Below are 21,809 nucleotides of genomic sequence, written 5' to 3' on the forward strand. Positions count from 1 at the left end.
CAGATGTTGGCAAAAATATTTCTCGTAAATACATATACACATTTTTTCTTTTCCAACTTTTTGGCTGATTTGTTCGACTGCAACATTTGTTCAGCAGACAGCGTCGCCATAATATTCGGTAAATTCTCATGCCATTGGAATGAGAGTTCAAAGTTTAGATATATAAAACAATTTGTTGTTTGGCTGCGTCTGCTTAAAAATACAGAGAAATGATGTGCAAATTTCCTTAAGGAATTGTCTGGACTGTTTGGAAAGTCAATTTTAGACAGTCCCTGTCCATGCAAAAAATGTTGAGTTGGAAAAATAAACAAGAATGAAAACATGTGGTTTAGGAGTCAAAAATATAAAATAATACCAGAAAAGGCAGTTCGGATAATATTAACTAATCTCTACTTTTTCTACACCTAAACAATCAAATACAATTTTTTAATTTGAGGAGAAACAAAAAGTTTTTATTTATAAACAACTAAAACCCATTAATAAAGGCAACAATAGCAACCAAATAAAGCCAGTATTGAAGAAATATAAACAAGCTTTTACAATTAAAGCAATTCAGTCATGAAATTCCTAAACAAATTGTTTGCATTATTGCCCCTTAAAATCATTCTCAATAAATCAAGCAAAAAAAGCTGAGACAATCTAAGGAACAAACAAAAACCTAGCAAAATTACCAAGCTGTCTGGGGCCAGGTAATAAACAATCGAAGCCGGCATAAAATTGAAATTCGAGACGAAACTAGTTATTCTGTTACTTTGGGGGAACGTTCAATCGACGAAGTAAATAAACAAAAAAGCCACGTACCGAAATGCAATGCAACAAAACAACAAAAGTAACATGCAACGAATGTGGAATAATTTGAGTCGCGCCGAGAGCATAAAACGCAGTCAAACAGTCAAATGCCATTTCCGACTGCAGTCAGACATGAACAAAAACAACACTAAACAACTACCGCAGCAATAGTAACACCAGCAATAACAATACCCACAGTAGTAATAAAAACAAAGACTACAGTGCAGCTTCAAGTACTTAAAGTTAGCTAGTGCGAATTTAATCGTATAAGTAGTTTTAACAAATAGTTGGCAATACATTTTTGGGGAGAAACCATTTTATATAAAAAAATATTTTTAAAAACGAAAAATAAAATAAAAATTGGGCTTAGGCCGTTAAATGCACCTTAAATCAGATAAATTTCATTTTAAATTATTGAGTTCTAAAGGAAACTACAGTTTCTAAAACTACCAAAATTTTATGTTTTTTTTTTTATATAATATAAAATTCTTTAAGTATTCCTTTTAGGCAATGATTTTAGTTCAGACTTTGGTAAAAAGTTCAATTTTCTGTACCTCTTCACGATTTTTTAAGACTAGAGCTGTCAAAGCTGTACTGTAGAAATACCAAACAGTCAAGTCAGCCCCCCAAACTGAAAACTCGGGCCATTTCAGAGCACGTGGCTCCCCAGACGGAAGCCAGTGACCAACAACAACAACAACAACGTATGGGTGTGTCAAAGGGGGTGGAGTTCTCTGGGGAGAGGGGGGAACTTTGGGGGGTTCACTGCAGCCTATGTCTGGCCAACTCAGTCTGGTCTAAATACCCAGCGAAACATACCAAGCGACGTGTTTTATGTGCGTTCTTTGGTATTTATGGAGTTGCATGTTCAACCGAAGACAGTTGGGCTTATGTTTATTATTCAGTTTTATTTTTTTGGTGGCTAGTGCTGCTCCTTGTTGTGGAGACACCTGGGAGAGCCTCAGACCACTGGTAATTTTTCTAAGTGCAACGCTTACATTCTTCCCATTCGAAGGTGCGCCCACACGAAAAATAAAACTCCTCCACACACCTAAAAACCACCGCATATCATGGCTAATTTCCATGGTTGTGGCGGTGGTGTAACCACCTGGAACAAGAAATCGTCGCCCAAAGTGGAGCACTCAACTCCGCGGGGGTTGTCCAGAGAATCGTGAAAGTATATATAATAACTCTATTTGCGGAAAGGAGTTTGGTAGGTGGGATTTAATTATACCCTTAAAAAAGTAATATTCTAAAGATCTTGTTTGCATAAACTAATTCCAAAATAAAGTAACACTCATGCTTAATTAAAAATTAAACATAAAATTAATTATAATTTTAAACGTTTCCTTTAAAAGTTTCTTATAAAATGTATTTTCAACTATATAAAGTAAAGGGTATCCATTATCATTTATTCTCCATTTTCTATTTTATTCTAGTTATACGCCCCGAAAAACACAGCAGAACTGCAGTCATTTTCGGCTTATTTTTACTATAATTAAACAAGCAGCTAAACGATGGGCGTAGCCTGATATGATATGAGATTCGTTTTGGTGCCAGTACTTTTGCGGGCCATTAACTTGCCTTGACTTTTTGACTTGAAGTTGATAGAGGACTTTGTTTATTACCTGCAAAGATAAGAGAAGGCAAGTTAAAAATTAATAAAGAAAACATAAAGACATATGTACAATAGGCATCATTAGAGCGGTCAAATATTTGCTATATAGAGTACACAAGTCATGCTTTGCATTATACATACTCCCCTACAATAAAAACCCACTGGGGAGCTATTCACACATGTTCCTATCTCTCTCTCCCGCCCATTGGCCATCTCTTTCTGCTCGTGCGAATTAACCCACTTTCGCAGTATCAACAACTGCCAACGAATTTTTGATTATGAAATCGAAAACGGTTTTTATTTAATTTTGTTTCATTGCATTTGTTTACCATTTGTTTTGAACCACATGAAAAAACGATTTGTGTTAATTGGTTTAAGCTGAAATATTGGATCGCATTGAATTGTATTTGTTTGCAAACAAAAATTGGGAAAAACAAATAACATGAGATTTGTTTAAGGAAACCTTTCTTTTTGAATTGGGTTGGTTACTTATTAAATCAAATAGTAAATATTTATATTTTCCGGGTGCTCTAAATCTGTAATCTTTATTTGTAATTTGAATAACATGCATTTAAATTATATTTATATTACTAGCTTTCTTGTCTCACAGTCAAAATAAATAATTTAGTAAATATTTTTTGAGCTTGAAAAAGTAGGCTAATTACACTTTTGAATATTTAAAACAAATATTTAGATTATAAATTGATGTTATAAATGTATTTATTAATCGAATTCAAGATAAGAAGATGACTTTATCGCTTTTCATTTTTTGCAATGTATGTTATTTTCTTTTATGTTTAAGAACCTTTCTTCTCAAAGCCATTTTACTTTCAAAATCGTTCTCGCTCTCTTCTAGACTAGAAACCCACCAAACCAACTCGATTTGCAATAAACCTAGACACTAAGTTCCTCCCCTCTTACTTTCTCTGTCGAAACCACCTGTCTTTCCCCCTTCTCCCCAATTTCTTATACTTTTCGATATGTCTAAACAAACTTTGCAAGATTCCCGGGTTTCTAACAAGGAAGCGCCACTCTCAATGACTTTCAAACTTAGGCACTGACCTCGGCAATGCCAAAAATCATGAAAAATGCCACTTAGATTCGACTCGTTTCATTGAGTTCCCCCTCTCTATAAAGCCAACGGCTTTGACTTTCTAAGGCAATTTACGTTTGTTGAGGTTTTATGGCTAGAAAGTCCGCTTCGATCATAGAGTTGTAGAAAAATGCATAAGCATAAGCAAGCGAAAATCGTTTTGTGGCCGTTTAGCGGGCCAATAAAAATGTGCAACCTGTCTTTGCTTTTATTTTCTGCCAGTGTATTTGTGTGCACATGCATTATTAATGCCTCTGACAATTGCAACTGCATTTGGCCATGTGGCAAGGCAACGTCGCATTGTTTATAACCGTAATTTGCCACAGACAACTGAGGAAACTTTTCAGCCGGAAATGTGAAATTGTGAAATTTTCAGACCAAACTGCCGGCGCAGTTTAGTTATAGTTACTATTTTGCCACCGACAAACATCTGGCCGTGTGCAGATAAGACCCTAATTGCATTCCCCAAATTTCAGAAGAGTGGGGCTTAATTTATTAGATCGGACAGCACTCGGATTATATTTATGACACTTGCGGCCTGCTTACATTACATAATCAAATGCCCATTAACGATTGGTGCCACATTGTTGATTACCAATTGAAAGTGTAATTTAACACTTTTCAAGAGCTCAATTAGATAGTTATAAATTTGAACATTGTATGGAAAAAGAAGGCGAAAATAAAGAGCAGTATTTGGTAATTTTAAAAAATATTATCTTAAATAAATACATATTAATTGCATTTAGTTTTCATATTTTTATCAAAAGAGTATTCGAGATATTTGCAATACATTTCACCTTGCAATAACGGAAATGTTTAGACTTTTGTTACTCACCTCTAATGGCAATGCTAAATTATTAACACATAAATACGTCTATAGATGAATAAAAAAGCTAACGAATGTCGAAGTCAAGGGAAAATTGAGGAAAAACATATACAACCAAAATATTTGATGCGTATAAATAATGATTTTGTATTTGGCAAATAAATTGTCCGATATGGAATTTATGCCAACTGGACACGCAACTCAGACAAAACTTTTAGTCTGATTGAACAATATAATTAATATTGAAACGAATTTCAAAACGCGATATGGAATAAGTGAGTTCACGAATGAGTGTTTCCATATGTTGGCAAACTTAGAAATGATGATATGGTTATATTTCTTAAAATAGGGAGAAAATATGCCGTTGTGCTGAAAAAAGATAACTATTTCTTATACAAAAGAATTAAATTTGACTTTATCTTTTCATTCCGGAAATCGTACAATGTCAAATTGTTTAATCAAGTCAGAATTGCAAATTGTATTTTAAAACAAGAAAGGAAAGCTAACTTCGGGCGGAGCCGAAGTTGATATACCCTTGCAGAATATTCTATAAATTATATTCTCCAAAATTATTCATATGATGCATTCTTAATACTCATAAAAAGTCCCAACTTCCTAACTTTAAAAACACCAAAGTTATGTCATTTCCAATCGTTCAGTTATATAGCAGCTATAGGATATAGTCGGCCGATCCTTATGAAATTTGGTAGGTGGGTTTGATTGGCCAACAATAAAACCCATAGAAAATTCCAACTTCCTAACTTTACAAACATCAAAGTTATGGCATTTCCGATCAATCAGTTATATGGCAGCTATAGGATATAGTCCTCCGATCCTTATGAAATTTGGTAGGTCGGATTGATTGGCCAAAAATAAAACCCATAGAAAATCCCAACTTCCTAACTTTAAAAACACCAAAGTTATGGCTTTTCCGATCGTTCAGTTATATGGCAGCTATATGATATAGTGGCCCGATCCGGCTCGTTCCGACTTATATACTACCTGCAATAGAAAGACAACTTTTGGGAAAGTTTCAACCAGATAGCTTTAAAACTGAGGGACTAGTTTGCGTAGAAACGGACGGACAGACGGACAGACGGACAGACGGACGGACAGACGGACGGACAGACGGACAGACGGACATGGCTAGATCGACTCTCCTGGTGATGCTGATCAAGAATATATATACTTTATAGGGTCGGAAATGTCTCCTTCACTGCGTTGCAAACTTTTGACTGAAATTATAATACCCTCTGCAAGGGTATAATGACTACATCAGCTCAAGTTTCTATCAATATTTAATTTGTCACACCCAATTTTTAGAAAACTTTCGCTAGTTTTATGAGAAAGATGGATAGAAAGTACAATCGACCCCAAGAAGATCAAGATATATCCATAAGGCCAGACCAAATCGATTGAACCGAAAGTTCGTCACGTTTGCTCACTTCAAGTCGTATCAATGGAATGGCGATCTTCGTAGTCATGGGTTTTTTCATGTTTGAAATGCTTACGAGGGTCATTTGTTCACTTTTACAAAAGCCGAGACGCATAAATAACCGGCAACGGTCATTGGCGATGATTTCGATTATGACAGTGACGAACCGCTAATCATACTTTAAACATTGCTACAATACAGCACCCAGCCCAAGTCAAATCGACGAAACGTGCGCTTCATTAATATGTGAAAATAATAATGCGACTTACAGGCGACACAGAAAAAAGTAAAACTCAGTCAGAAAAAAGCATAACTTTAATAAATATTGTCGACAAGTAAAAGTCAAAAGCGTTAAACGCATTTAACGAGGCGCAGCGAATAGAGGGAGAAATTTGAAAGGGAAAGATGTAGAGGCTATGGATATTGTGAAAATAATTTAAATATTAAAGAGTTGAATCACACAGTCAAATAATTCAGTCCAGATTTATCACTGTTCAACTTGAAAAACCCACAAATTGTTTTTAATTAAAACAAAAGATAGCGGTCCGTTTTTAAAAATGTCAAAAAATAAAAATTAAAAAAATTCTTTTAATTTTAAATTTGAGTTTAGGCCAACAAACGGTTTTTTCAATTTTCAAAAGCTTCAACTTGACCACATCTAATCGAAACTTTCTTTTCATAAAGAAGAAAATGTAACACAAATTATAATTGATAAGCGAGCAACTAAAGCGACTTTCATTGCGATTAGAAGACCGAAATGCCGGAGTGGAGTAAAACTTGAGCCAGTTAGACGAGGGACAAACAATTTAGTTGGACGGCAATCGACTCTAATTGCGGTCTGACTTTCGTGGGTTAAAGGTGTGCTGCCAATTAGCCGAACCAAAGTGCGATTACTTTGTGGGCCAATAAAATACGAAGTTTGGAGAAACACGCGAGCTGCCATTTCCCATTTTCATCTGCATTTATCTATATCTTTTAATTAAACGACTGAGGAGCAGTGACCCGAATTAATTAAACAAATTTTCCGGGCAGTCCAGTTCGATTTAAAAAGCAATTAATTTTAAGTGAGGTGTGGAAAAAGTGTTTATTTTCTTTAATTTCTCGTGGGCGCTTTAAGTGCCTCGTTGAGTAATCGGATAATCTTTAACACTTAAATATAGAACAAACTTTCTGCCTTTGCTGTTATTCTTGCTCTTAGGAAAATGAAAGGTAAACAACAAGAGGAAAATATTTTTTTGAAGGGAAACATTTTAGAAATTTTGATCTGCTCTGCTGCAGAACCAAAAAAATCCATTTCATCACTTTAACTTTTTGGAACTTAACTATTTTTTGCAAACATTTTTTCTCTAACCTTTCACACTCTATTAAATGAATGCCAGAACAAAGTTCAATAAACTCCCAAAAAATAAGGTACTACCTTTGTTTTGTTTTATTTCCGCTTTTCTGGTTTTTCATTGAGTTCTTTTTTGTTAGTAGATATTTAAATTGGCGTAACAAGACACACAGAAAACAACAATCAAATGGAAGGAGATCAACAGCAACAATGGGGAAATATTGTGGCTAGGGGTCAAGTTGATTTACTGAACAAAAGCGATTCAAAATGAGACAGAGAAGAAAGGAGATAACGAGTGGGGTGTTCCGTTTGTTCCAATTCATTTGGCAAGAACAAACAGAAAAAAAGCATTGCAGACAAACAAGAGGAAGAAATGCCATTCAATAAATTCGACAATTTTTACAGTTGGTAGTTTCATGTTCTGACATCATAACCCTATAAAACCCACACTTCCTCGTTCCAATTTAACACTGGGAAACAAGAAAGGCAACAAAAGAGTCAAAAGTCTACACCGAAATTTTTCCCCATTTTATTTATTTAAAATGGTTTAATATTCAGTTATTTTTTGATTAAACAATTTTAAGTAATGTGATCTTATATTTTTTAAAAATATTGTAACCTTATTTTAAAGAATGAAAGAAAACATTTCTTCAATGCTCAAAGTCAAATATGTAATAATATTACCTAAATTCAGTATAAAACCGAAAGCATTTTATTTTTATCTTTTTTAGGTTCTAAGTACACAAATTATACAGAGTCGTTGTTAAGTTCTAGCCCATTGTTTGTAAATTGAGTTTTCAATTTTCATGTATAATAAATTATTTTCTTTGAGAGTTTCTGATCGAAACCTCAGCTAAACGATCTCTTGCTTTCCAAAAATAAAATTTCGCTGCCTTTCCCTCTCACCATCGTGCCAATTCAACTTATATCTGATAGACTTGTCGTTTCGGCTGTATCTTATCTTTCCACGTCTGACCCAACTGACTTTTTCCGTCTAATGACAAAAAACACGCGCTCATTCACACAAATACTCACATTCACGTACTCGTGGAGTCAATTGTGTTGACCATGGCCAACAGATATTCAACATTCAATCATATTTGCTGACCCTCGCAGATTTTTATTTATTTGCCATTACCTCCTAGCTTTTTTTCTTGCAATTAGACGCAACACACTTCCCTCTTATTTTGCCTCTCTTTTCTGGTTTATTGCTGATTTTGCCTTGTGCGGCATTTTCTTTTTCTTTCCTATCTCATTCGATTTTTCCCAGAGCTTTTCGCTTAATTAGTTTATTTTTTCTATTGATTTTTTGCCATGCTTTTTTTTCTTTGGGTTTGCAGCTATTTATGTTGCTTATTTTGGTTCTTTGAGCAAACACTCCCTCAGAAAGAGGCCAACGAAATGGCAAGGAAACAAGTTTTGGCAAGCACTTTGTTGTTGAATTTGACTTCGTTTTTTTTTAAACCTTGATCTTGATACCTTAATAAACTATCCTAAAAGGTCCATTTTTTGTCCTGATCTGACCTCAAAATTATAAAGATTTATACTCATGTTTTGGCTTTGTTTTCTACTTATGGTAATTATGTCAATCCTTATTAGGTTGAGTTTACATTGTACATTTATTTCTATTTTACTTTATTTTTCCCGAAAGCCTCGAGCATTAAAAAACACTTGAGCATTTTACGCGGACTCTTCTGTTTTCAATTTATTTATATATTGTTTTGGTTTGGTTCTGATTCAGCCACTTGACGCTCACTTTCCCCTTTTTTTTTTTGCGTTACGTCTTCAGCTTATCTGTTTGCCAATTTGTTTTTATTTTTTCCTTGTCACTAGCGGCTGTTATTGCGCCTAAAAAATTATTTTAATTTGGGTGATGAGCAATTAGTGTTTTTTGCTGGGTTTATATTTTAACAAATTTATCAGCTGTTTATTTATGACAGGGGTTTGGAAAAGCTTGGAGAATTATATTATTTTCATTTAATCAATTTATTAATAATTATTGAGTTATTAAAATGTCCATAGTTTTTAGAATTCCACAATCATTATTAAAATGAAAAAAATTAAATTAAATAAATTAAAGCATTTAACATTTCCTGTTAATTTGATTAGTTTTTGAACAAACTTTCTGACAAATTCTACGCTATTTCCCTTCTAGGCTGGAACAATAAATTATAATTATTGCCAGTTAGTTTTGGTCTGGCAGTTGGCCAAAGGCAATAATATCCGTTGGTAGAAGATGCCGAGCAATCGCAGCTGTTGCAATTCAAAAAATAAATTTTAAATATCCCCTCCTGCAGGTTCTGAAACATTTTTCTCCATTTTTTCCCTATTTTGCCTCTTCAACACGACAAGTTTGAGGACAGACAACAACGAGACGCATAAAGTTTGTTTCTCTTTTTACTTTATTTTTTATTGCCAGTCTGTCACCCCAAAAAAAAAGAAAACAAATTAAAGGCAAAAAGGCCACAAAAAAAAAACAACTTTGGCCAGTTTTTTGGGCGACTGCATAATACTTCCTCTTCAAACTTGGCACAAGCCACGGCCAAAGCCAATTGCAAGCATTGCGGACCGAATTCCAATCCCACTTAATGGGTTATGGCATCGATGGCATGTTTGGGGGGAAAAGCGGGGTGTTCGAGCAACAATGTTGCACGGCCCAAGACCAAATCATCACATAGAGCGGCATCTGGCTTAAACTTGTAATCCCGCAATTTTCCCAAATTAAGTTGTTCGTTAATAGTTCGTTAGTTGAGTAAATAAACTAAACTGAACGGGAATGATTTCGGGAGGATGAAGGGGAAAAGTGGTTTGGGATTGTGGTTTACGTTCATGAATTGATAGTTCCTCATCCCACAATCTATATTTATCTCAATGGTATGACAGAGAAAAAAACATTAACTATAAAACTTTTCCGATTAAATAAAAAGTGTATTGAAATTGAAATGTTGTAAAGAAAATGGAAAGGAATATGTATTTGTAAGTCAGTCATTATTACCTTTAGAAAATAAACAAAAACGGTCAGAAAATAATACAATTTTGAGAAAATAACACTTTAAAAAAATTACTTTTAATTTTTTTTTGTACCCAAATAATTAAACTATAAAAAATAACCACTTTGTGCAAAATAATAATTAAAATAATAGCTTTTGCTATGACAGTAGGGAGTACAAATAATTAATTTTGCGCACTTCTTCCTTTCTATTCCCACCATAAACTTTAGAACTTAGTTACCAATTTCACATTCCCAGACCATAAATTAGTTTCTATAATTTGCAGGGGGTTCAGCTCCACCCCCAAAAACTAGTTCTCATCCCAAGACTCCCACATAAAAATAAACCGTTACGGAAATGCCACAAATATAGTAGCTATAACGCTAACCACACCACGGCTATAAATGCGGCAACACATTCTAATTAAACTACAGTACAATGCAATTCAAGTCATTAGAAACGACCTCAAACAATGGCCGTGGAGTAATGCGAAAAAAAAAGAAAGCTGAAGGAGAAAATCGAACTGGGAGTAAGGAGGAGTTCCTCGGGCATAAATACAAAGTTGGGCGAGAAAGGGAGGGGTCCGAGGGCCTGGTCTGTGTACTCAGCAGTGAAGTCTTATCGAATCGGGTTTGCCATTAACTTGGCCCGAACCAAAGTAAACTGCATTCCAGCCATACTCAAGTGCGAGCAGAACTCCTCCTATACATCTCCTTGTGCTCCATCCACTTCGCATGCTTTCCATCCCCACACCCCTCGCCATTTTACCGCCCCCTCCCGATTCCACCTCTGCCACGTTGAGGAAGCGCCGGCAAGTTACATGATATCAATAAAAGTGCACTGTGCTAAGATAAACTTGAAGAGCACCAGAAGGCCAGACACAAAACAAAAATAAAACAAAAGCTGGTTTTTAAAATCGGATCTTAAAATACTCTATCTAGTCCCTTATAAAATTATAGCGATTTTATCTTCTGTTGAATTTTTTTAGGTTTTTGCATTATATTTGCATTATTTTTTTTATTATATAAAACATCTAAATAACCTTATTTTTGTAAACTTTTTTAGGCGCATTTTGTGGAAAATTTCATCATGGGTATCAAACTAATAATACCCATAGAAAGAGTATAACAAATGGAAGTGGCAGAGGAGAGGAAAAGGCAGTGGAAACTCAACAGCAGCAGCCAACTCCAACCAGAACAACAAGTGGAGGGTGAGGGCGAAAAGCCAGGAAAATGCAGCAGCAAAAATGTTACACCTTTGTTAGCTGTTTCTGCTGCTGTTCTGTTAGTGGCAACTCTTGACTTGGGCCGGCTTAATGGATATGCAACGCATATTGCAAATTATCCAAAAATGTTGGCCAAAAGAGTGTTGAGGGGGGAAAAAAAGGCAGAAAGGCAGAACTCACAGGTGAACACGAAGCAAAGTGCACAGGCCACACTTCAGTCGAGACATTCCCCCAAGTTGCCATAATTTTGAGCCTTTCCTTTTTTTTGTTTGTCTTGTTTTGTTGCCTTGGCAAATTTACAGTTGCATTATGTGGAATGGGGAATTTTTTTTCGGAAAGGTGAAAACTTGTTTTAAAAGTTTTTTATGGAAAGGTAAAGAAAATACTAAGCATTGTTCTCTTTTATCTTAATGATAATAAATACTGATAAATTTGATATTTGAAATAGCAGGAGCGGATGTTCACAGTGCCTTAGTTATTTTATGTCCTTTGTTTTAAATAGTTATCTAGACTGACAAATCAATAGCAAATACATATTTGAATCTTTTCTTTGTGATCTGGATTATTAAAAATGCAAATTTAAATTGTTTTACAATTTATATTACAATTTGAACTAAACCTTTATTTTTATGTGTTTTCCTTTCTAGGTAGAACTGTTATTATTAATTGTTTTTCCTTTTTAACTTTGAACACTTTGAAATTAATTAATTCTGAATAAAAAGTACCTGCCAAAATCAATATTAATGTTAAAATTGGCCAAAAATACAAATTTAAACTTTAACAAGATTAAAAGTATCTAAATCCACGCTTAGTAATCATCAAATCCAACAAATGTTCTTTGATTATGCACTAACTAACATTTTGCAGCTTCCTTTGGTGTAATTTTTGCCTTCCCCGTATTTCCGAGTTGATTGCAGCCAACCGACTTCCAATTGAGCCATGCCCCATTAGTTGGAGTATACGGCATAATATTTAATGGGCCCAGTTTAAAGTTGCAGGCCAATAAGAGAGCGGCTGAGATAAAAAAGAACGAACGCAGGCCGACCAAAAGGCAATAAAAGAAGACGAGGCACTGAGCCAATGATGTAGATAAAGGAAAAATGGAAATGGAAGGGGCTGACACTGCCGACGCAGTAGGAATATTCAGATTTTTCTCATATTGCATCTATGAGATACGTGAACCCCTTGGCACAGTCACATTTGCAGTGAAAAAGAGAATAAAACGTGCGTGAGAAAACAAAAAAAACCAAGCAAATCTTTAAAATGCTGAGGGGTATGGGATCCTCCTTTAACCGCCTGTAGATAAATTGCTCAGGAACGAGTTGAATTCCAAAACTAGAAAACATGGCCACCACGGATACAAAAATACTGGATGCGCACCTGTCGCCAGGTAAGAAAACGCAACCGGCAAATGTCTTAGTCAGCGAGGTAAAGGAAAACAAAAAAGAACTCAAAGACAAAAGTCTAGAAAAATCACAGAAACACACTAAGCAGGTAGAAATGAATCAGTAGGAAAACAAACAAAATGGGAAAAGTAGAAAAACCGCGGAGATCTTAAACGCATAGTGGAAAAATGTAGAATAAGACAGAGTGAGAACAGGCGATCCAGTATATAGAATCAAAATCCACCTGTCACCGATCCGACCATTCTTATTATACCCTTGCAGAGGGTATTATAATTTTGGTCAGAAGTTTGTAACGCAGTGAAGGAGACGTTTCCGACCCCATAAAGTATATATATTCTTGATCAGGATCAATAGGGGAGTCGATATAGCCATGTCCGTCTGTCCGTCTGTCCGTCTGTCCGTCTGTTTCAATACCGTTTGCGAGCTCAGTTTAAAAGCTAGCGATCTGAAACTTTCACAATCGTCCTAAAACATGTGTACGCAGATCAAGTTTGAAAATCGCCCCGATCGGACGTCTATATCCTATAGCTCCCATAGGAACAATTGGATATATCTTGCAAGAATTTATGATATTTCGCGCAGTGTAAAAGCTATTGACATTAATCTTTACAAATCGTATTTTTTTATGCATACCTTGATCAGGGTAAAAGCGCGTGGCGATCGGACGTCTATATCCTATAGCTCCCATAGGAACAACAGGGTAAAATCGGTTAAAATTTAATGATTTTTAGGATATTTCGCGCAGTGTAAAAGCTATTGACATAAATCTTTCCAAATCTTATTTTTTTATGCGTACCTTGATCAGGGTAAAAGCGCGTGACGATCGGACGTCTATATCCTATAGCTCCCATAGGAACAATAGGGTAAAATCGGTCCAAATTTGATGTTTTTCAGAATATTTCGCGATGTGTAAAAGCTATTGCTGTACATTTTTTCAAATCGTATTTTTTTATGCATTCCTTCATCAAGGTAAAAGCGCGTGCTGATCGGACGTCTATATCCTATAGCTCCCATAGGAACAATACGGTGAAATCGGTCAAAATTTCATATTTTTTAGAATATTTCGCGCAGTGTATAAGCTATTGACATACATTTTTCAAAGTCTTATTTATTTACGCATATCTGGATTAGGGTAAAAGCGCTTGCCGATCGGACGTCTATTTCTTATAGCTTCCGTAGGAAAAATAGTTAAAGGCTGCGAAAGTATCCCTTTTTTTCTATTTTTATATGACATTTTTGCAGTATAAAAGCAATTGACATTAAACGATGCAAATCTAGTTTATTTATGTATACCTTATTCCTTTCGCTACTTTTTCAGTTTTAGCAATTTCGGCAAAGTCTGCAAGGGTATTAAAACTTCGGCTTGCCGAAGTTAGCTTCCGTCCTCGTTTTTTTCTCTTTTTAAGCGGCTTTGCATTTGATCGTGAGTTTTGGGTTTCTTCATGCTCTACACTTTATGGGGAATATAGTTCAGGGCAATATTCTGATTAGTATTGAATGAAGGGTATTTTTAAGACCTCCCTGAAGTTGAAATATATTATTTTTTTAAATTTAAGACTTTGATAAATCTTACAAAATACAAACAAATTTGTTAATGTTTGTAGAATTTTTGGGATAATCTTATTTTTCTTTTGAAACTATTCGTATAGTATTTTTACTTGTTGAATGGAGTGAAAATAAATTCAGACAATGCCTACTCTAAACATTCGAAGAGTTTTACAGCGTTCTTATCATAAGATTTCCTCACTCTTTTTTGATTTTTACAGCGTCTGTGCTATCAGCTTTTGACCCAAGAAGGGCATTGAATTCGTATAAATTAAATTACATTTTAAGCCTTCCATTGGCATGTGGTTTTTTGTTTTTATTTCACAGCTCCCTGTTCTCCATCTCTTTCATCCCATATATGTTGTTCCCGTCGCAATTTATTTTTAACCCTTGGGTAACTTTAATGAGCTTAAACGTCGGCTCAAAATGAAAACACCACAAAAATTCGAAAAAAAGAAACGTAAAGTAAAGAAAAAACTTCACAAATTAGTCATTGTGATTAATGAACGAAGGAGAAGACAACGTTGCTATCTCTTTCCTTCTAGACAAAATATAATTCGTGTGAGCTTTCCGAAAAAGATTATAGGTGTCTAAATTAAGGAGCCCTGGGTTAAGGGGGGTGCCTTAAGCAACTCTTGGATAGCCCCTCTTCATTTATCTAGATCAGCAGAGCGTTAAAGGGGCTGGATCCCAATGTTGAATGCATGAGTTTGGGTCAAGTTCAGTTGTTTTGTGGCTGCATTTGCGCATTTATGGGCTTACCGGGCCTAACAGTTCGTTTGTCTAGGAAGCTGTTTTTCAACCAGATGATTTTATTCCAATTTTTAGTCTAAAAACGTAATAAAACCTTAAAAGAATGCTTTTGTTAAATATTAAGAATGTTTAATTTTAACAAGGAGTCTTTTAAATTTAATATAGTTTCAAGGCCAATAAGAAAGTTGCATTGGAAAACTAAAGCGAAGAATTTAAAATTATTTTTAGCAGTGTAGTTGTGAAAAAGGCAAATATTTTTTGTTTAAATGGTATTATAATGCTGAAACATTAAACTTAGAGTTATTTAAAACAACCAACTTCTAAAATTATCTTTTGTAGAAAAAGTTTTAAACAGGCTTATGCGATTGTATCAACTCTAAAAACCCAAAACCAGCTTCCAAAGACTACTTTTATGGATCATTTTCAAGTTTCAGCTTACATAAAAATTCTAATGTTTTGGAATTATAAATTTGTTGCTTTTTCTGGGATCTGTCTGCGGGATGTCCTTCAAAATATGTACACATCGAGAAAAGCGAGGATGCTCAGCTGAGAGCGAAAAACCACCCCCAAAAGGGGGTGGTTCTGAACAGCCTCGTCCACCTCCAAAAAGTGTTTTTCTGGTCTAGGTTAAATCACGGAAATTTCGACACATACGCAGCATCCAGAGGAATTTCGTCAACCCCCGGAAATGTGGAAGTTCATTGAATAAAAGTTTGTCAGGCGTTTCAAAACTTACCTTTATAGAGAAATTCCTTTAAAAACAGGATTATTTCGTTGAATCTTTTTTTACTTTCCTTTCTCCGGTTTTTTTTGAGGCAATTTCCTTTATCTTGTTTTCTCCTTTCTTTTACTTTGTTTAGTTTTCTTTACTTGCCGTTTTATTTTTTGTTTTATTTTTTTTAGATTTTTCTGTTCGTTTTTTTTTTAATTTTATTTATTTGTCACCTTATTTGATGTTATGGTTTTTGTTGCTATCTCTTTTTATTTCGCAGACAGGTGCACTAACAAAAACAACACACGCACACACAGACAAATTTTGCAAGCGTCGCACACAAGCGCACATACACGTATACGATGGCTTTGAACTTCTTCTTTCTTTCCTTTTTGCTTTTGTGCCTTATTTTGCTTTTTCAGCTTTTTCTGCCTTTTCCACTTTATATATTCGCCGTGTATTTTATCTAATCTCGTATTCTGCTTTTAGATAATGCCTTATAGCCGCGACACTTGAATTTAATTGAATACTATTTGTATTTCTCCGCTATTTCTCTTCCTCTTCTTGACAAATGCCGCAAACACAAAACACACACACACACGTGCACACCTTCAGTGGCAAACGGAATCGAAAATTTTGGAAAATTTTAATTCAATATCGCTGAATCGAGATGTTTTCGCAGAACCTCCAAAATTAATCACAAATTTAATATATTAACTTTAGTTTCGGCTCGAAATTAACTCGACGAATTGCCGTGGAGCTCTGCTCCAAACATTTTGAAGAGGAGAGCAGAATTGTGAGGCAAACGCGAGATGGTTGGGCGAAAATGAAAACATATTAAATGCACTAGAAAATACCACTAATTTGGCTATAACGCCTACATAGCAACCGCACGCCAAGGTTGGGAACTCCGATAGCCGTTAGCAAAGGCCAATTCATTTATACACGATATAAGCACTTGGCAACTCTGGCGGGTGCGAACTTGGCTAAGAATATTTTGGTTTCACTATTTAAAATTAATTCGTTTTTTTTTTTTTTATTGGGGTGTCAAAAAAATCTTTTCCAATTAAATAATTAAATAATACCGGCAAGCTATACATCCCTTTAAATTTTAAAAATTCAATTCAATTAAGTACACAAATTTTTGAAAACATTGAAAACTGAAATATATAGTTATTTTTATGTGACACCGAATGATTTTGATATGGAGGCTTAAATCAACATAGCGGAAAACAGCTTGAGTTTTCTGATGCAGTCATTTTATAAAATATTACTTTTATTTTTTGTTTGAAATTTTCGGGAAATTGAATTCTCTAAACAAGAAAGTGAGATAAAATACTGATATTGTTTAATTTTTTTAACATTTTTTTCTTTTGTCAGACAGATTACTGTCGAAGGATACAGTCGTTTTTTATAAGTATACTTGGTGGACGAATTAAGTTTCTTCTTCGCATACGTGGTTAACTATATATTTAAGTTTATTATATATGTATGTATATTTACGCCATTGAAGAAAAAAGTGCAAAGAAATTAAATCAATGCTTAGAGTTTGGTCCACTGGGTGCAATTAGTCCTACGAACACATTATGGTCGTAATGTGGATAACTCTGTGTTGAATAGGTGCCAAGCGACTTGGTCGACATCAGTGGTGCCAAAAGATTGCGTTTCATATGTTTTTTTTATATTTCAAAACTCCAATAGTCGTTGGATATAAAAGGGTGCAAATTTGCAATCGAGGGTCAGTCGAATTTAAGCTATGATCGAGACATTAACTTTAATCGGTAAAGTTCCTATACAAGTTATTGTAAAATTTACGCTCGCGAATTCCCAATATTACCGATTTATCACGTATCAAAAGGAAATCCGAAATTTGTATTTCGGGAGTGAATTGCCTAAACCAAGCTTAAAACAGGACCGCCACTCAAATAAAGAAAACGTACCACGCTTTATAACTCGTCCAGTTAACTTTCCCTTTTTGTTTTTATTTGTACAGGCCGTGTGCTATCGATGATATGCATTCCCCTAACGATCGCAGTGTATCTTTACATACCGACTTTTCGAAATGTGACCGGAAAGTGCATTATCAGCAACCAATTCTGCCTGTTCAACATTATTCTGATGAACGTTTTATTTGCCTTGGACTACATTTCCTTACACTTGGGTAATTTATTAAGAAAGTGCGGATTGCAAAGATTCTAAAATCATTTTATTCATTTATCATCCTCAGTTGCCATTCATGTAATCAACTTTTATGCTTACTTTCTCTGGTGCTCTGTAATAAGCTGTCATTTATGGAAAGTATTCAAGGCCCTCGGTCGCTATGAACATCCTTATGAGTTCCTCATCTACAGCGTCTTTGTCTGGGTCACTTCTGCTATTATGGCCGCAGTGTATTTTACGACGATAATCGTTTTTAAGTGCAGTAAAGGTGATTTTTTTCAGTCGAAATTTCATAACTAGATGTGGCGTTAAAATTTGTTTTTTTAATTTGCATTTTAAAGTATTTAAAAGAAAAAAGACTAGCTTTGGCATAAATTAAACGAAATATATTTACTAAAGCTAAGTCCCGCAGAAATAATACTCATGGAAAACAAAAAAACTAAGCACCTTAAGTTTGGGATGTTCGAACTATGAAAGATCGACTATTTTTTTAGGGGATACTGTATTTATACGACCATTTTCTTACATTTACAGATACTAAATTTATAATTTTTATGTCGCCTATACTAGTCGAAGGTATCTTTAATGTGATTATGTTCAGCCTCACTGCTGTTAACATAAAGAAAGTAAAAACAGAACTGGATAGTTTTAAGGAACAGGATGAGTCGACGACGACCTGCCTAAATTTTGACAGTCAGACGTAAGATATTTTAACTTTGCAAAATAGTAACGAATCATGATATCCATTCCGTATTTTATTACAGATTTCTTCAGTTTATGCGCATCTCTGTCATGATGGGCTTGAATTGGATCCTGATAATAATTTGTGTCATTGCCAAATACAACGGGTTCTTGTCTCCACTAATGGATGTTGTTGGACATTTGCACAATTTGTATGGTGTTATTGTGTTTGTTGTGCTTGTCCTTAAGCGCAACACGCTGAAGATGCTGATGGATAGGTAAGTCCTCAATAATTAAGATAGTCCTTCGATTAACTTGGTTACTGTCCTTTCAGCTATCACCAAAGACAAAGGGATCGGCTGGCCCGAGCTCGGAGGCAACTCCCATTTTAAATATAGCTTTGCTTTCAATCCGACAAATGATAGGGGAAGACCAAAATTCATAAGATTCTGAACTAAACATTTCGAACAATTTTTATAATTTATTCTTTCTATGCTTACGATCTGGCGTTTGTGTAATATATCTATATATATCTATTTTCGATCAGGACTGTAGTTCGTGGTGAGATAGTTTTCGCAAAATGTGTGTTTCTTAGGAACCCAAAATCGGGAACAATTTTCTAAAAAAATGGGGTCACTAAAAACGCCCGAGGTTAGGAACTCCGAAAGCCGTTAGCAAAGGCCAATTTTCTTATGAACGACACAAACATCTGGCAACTCTGGCCGGGTGCGAACTTAGCTAAGTAAGTTTTGGTTTCACAATTTTAAAAATCATTTCTGTTTTATATTTTATTTTATAAACGGGCAAGCGATTCATTCTTTGGAATTTAAAAACTCAATCTTAGTCAAATTAAGTAAGCCTAAATGATTTTATAAACAATTGCCCAAAAACTGAAGTCTCTAGTTATTTTCGTGTGACACCGACTGATTTTAAGATGGAAATTTAAATCAACATAGCACAAAACTGGAGAAGGTTTCCAATACAGTCGTTTAATAGAATATTAATTTTTATTGTTCGTTTACTAACATTTTCAGAAGAATGAATTCTCTAGTAAAATAAAAGTGGCTTAAAATACTAATTTGGTTTTTATACTTTTTTTTAATCCGATTGTAACTTTTTTATGTCCAATCAGTCGACAGATCCATTCGTTTTATAGAATTATACATGGTTGACGAAGTAAGTTTCTTCCTCTTATACGTAGTAAAATATATAATAAACTAAAAAAATGCAAAAAATGTAATTACTGATTAGAGTTTGGTTTACTGCGAAGAGTGTAAGTTATAACGAACACATTATTTAATTCCCCTGATATCCATCTATTATGGGCCTGATAGGTTAATAGGTTCCAAGGGACTTGATCGACATCTGTGATTTTCATGTTTTTTTCTTTTTCAAACCTATTTCTTATTCCGAAAACTCAGCTGCGAATTTTAATAATCGCCTCAGTTTCGATGCCGTTGGATATAAAAGGGAGCAATCTGCAATCAAGGACCAGTCGAAATTGAGCTATGATCGAGCTTAATACAGTGTTCCTAGGTAGAGTTCCTATACAAATTCTCAAAAATTTACGCGTGCGAACATCCAAAGGAAATCCGCTTTTTTTTGCTATCCACCATTTGTTGGGCTTCAAATCGCGAGTGAATTAATGAAATCATACCACGCTTTATAACTCATCCAGTGAACTTTCCGTTTCTGTTTCTATTTGTACAGGCTTTGTGCTATCGACGATATGCATTCCCCTAACGATCGCAGTGTATCTTTACATACCGACGTTTCAAAATGTGACCGGAAAGTGCATCATCAGCAACCAATTGTGCATGTTTATCCTTTATCTGGAAGCTATCCTTAATATATTCTACAAAACTCCTGAAATTTTTGGTAATTTATAAAAAAAAAAATGAATATTGCAAAGATTATTAAAAATGTTGATGATATACGATGTTAATATTCATTTATCCTCCTCAGATCTCTTTATGCTCGCCGACTTCTATGCTTTCATTCTCTGGTTCTCTGTAATAAGTTATCATTTGTGGAAAGTGTTCAAGTCCCTCAGTCGCTATGAAAATCCTAATGAGTTCCTGATCTACAGCGTCTTTGTCTGGGTCACTTCCGCTATTATGGGCGTAGTGAATCCTATGATACCTATCGTTTTGAACGTCAGTGAAGGTGATTTTTAAATGAGCATCAGTCGAAATTTCATAACTGTAGATGGCTTTACATTTTTTTTTTTAAATTTGCATTTTAAAGTCTTAAAAAAAAAAGAATATCTTTGGGATTAATTAAACGAAATCTATTTACTAAAGTTAAGTCCCGTGGAAAGAGTACTCATGGAAAACAAACAAACTAAACACCTCAGTTTTTCTCGAGTTTGGAATGTTCGAGATATAAAAGATCGACTATACTTTTATCGTGATACTGTATTTATACTTACGATTATTTTCATCCATTCGCAGAAACTTTAGATGTAGTTTTATGTTTGCCTGTTCTGGTCGGAGGTATCTTTAATGTGATTATGTTCAGCCTCACTGTTGTTAACATTAAGAAAGTAAAAACAGAACTGAATAGTTTTAAGGAACAGGATGAGTCGACGACGACCTGCCTAAATTTTGACACTGAGTCGTAAGATATTTATACCCTTGCAGAGGGTATTATAATTTTGGTCAAAAGTGTGCAACGCAGTGAAGGAGACATCTCCGACCCTATAAAGTATATATATTCTTGATCAGGATCACCTCCTGAGTTGATATAGCCATGTCCGTCTGTCCGTCTGTCCGTCTGTCTGTTTCTACGCAAACTAGTCTCTCAGTTTTAAAGCTATCGGATTGAAACTTTGCACACACCCTTCTTTCCTTTGCACGCAGTATATAAGTCGGAACGGCCGGGATCGGCCGACTATATCCTATAGCTGCCATATAACTGAACGATCGGAAATGCCATAACTTTGGTGTTTGTAAAGTTAGGAAGTTGGGATTTTCTATGGGTTTTGAATTTGGCTAATCAATCCGACATGCCGAATTTCATAAGGATCGGCCGACTATATCCTATAGCTGCCATATAACTGATTGATCGGAAATGCCATAACTTTGGTGTTTGTAAAGTTAGAATGTTGGGATTTTCTATGGGTTTTATATTTGGCTAATCAATCCGACATGCCGAATTTCATAAGGATCGGCCGACTATATCCTATAGCTGCCATATAACTGATTGATCGGAAATGCCATAACTTTGGTGTTTGTAAAGTTA

The 21,809-nt window shown here is 34.9% G+C and overlaps 1 protein-coding gene across 3 annotated transcripts in view; it reads right to left on the reverse strand.

Annotated features, from left to right (window-relative positions):
* Positions 1 to 16,546, reverse strand: part of LOC108053546 (mitogen-activated protein kinase-binding protein 1) — a 65,658-nt gene extending 49,112 nt beyond the window's left edge. For all 3 annotated transcript variants that reach the window (XM_044459619.1, XM_044459615.1, XM_044459613.1), the window contains exon 1: positions 15,750 to 16,546. The gene's annotated coding sequence lies outside the window, so the exon portion shown is untranslated. The remainder of the gene's footprint in view (positions 1 to 15,749) is intronic.
* Between the last annotated feature and the right edge of the window lie 5,263 nt (positions 16,547 to 21,809).

This window comes from Drosophila rhopaloa, unplaced genomic scaffold, assembly GCF_018152115.1.
Source record: "Drosophila rhopaloa isolate 14029-0021.01 unplaced genomic scaffold, ASM1815211v1 contig_2, whole genome shotgun sequence".
NCBI lineage: Eukaryota > Metazoa > Arthropoda > Insecta > Diptera > Drosophilidae > Drosophila > Drosophila rhopaloa.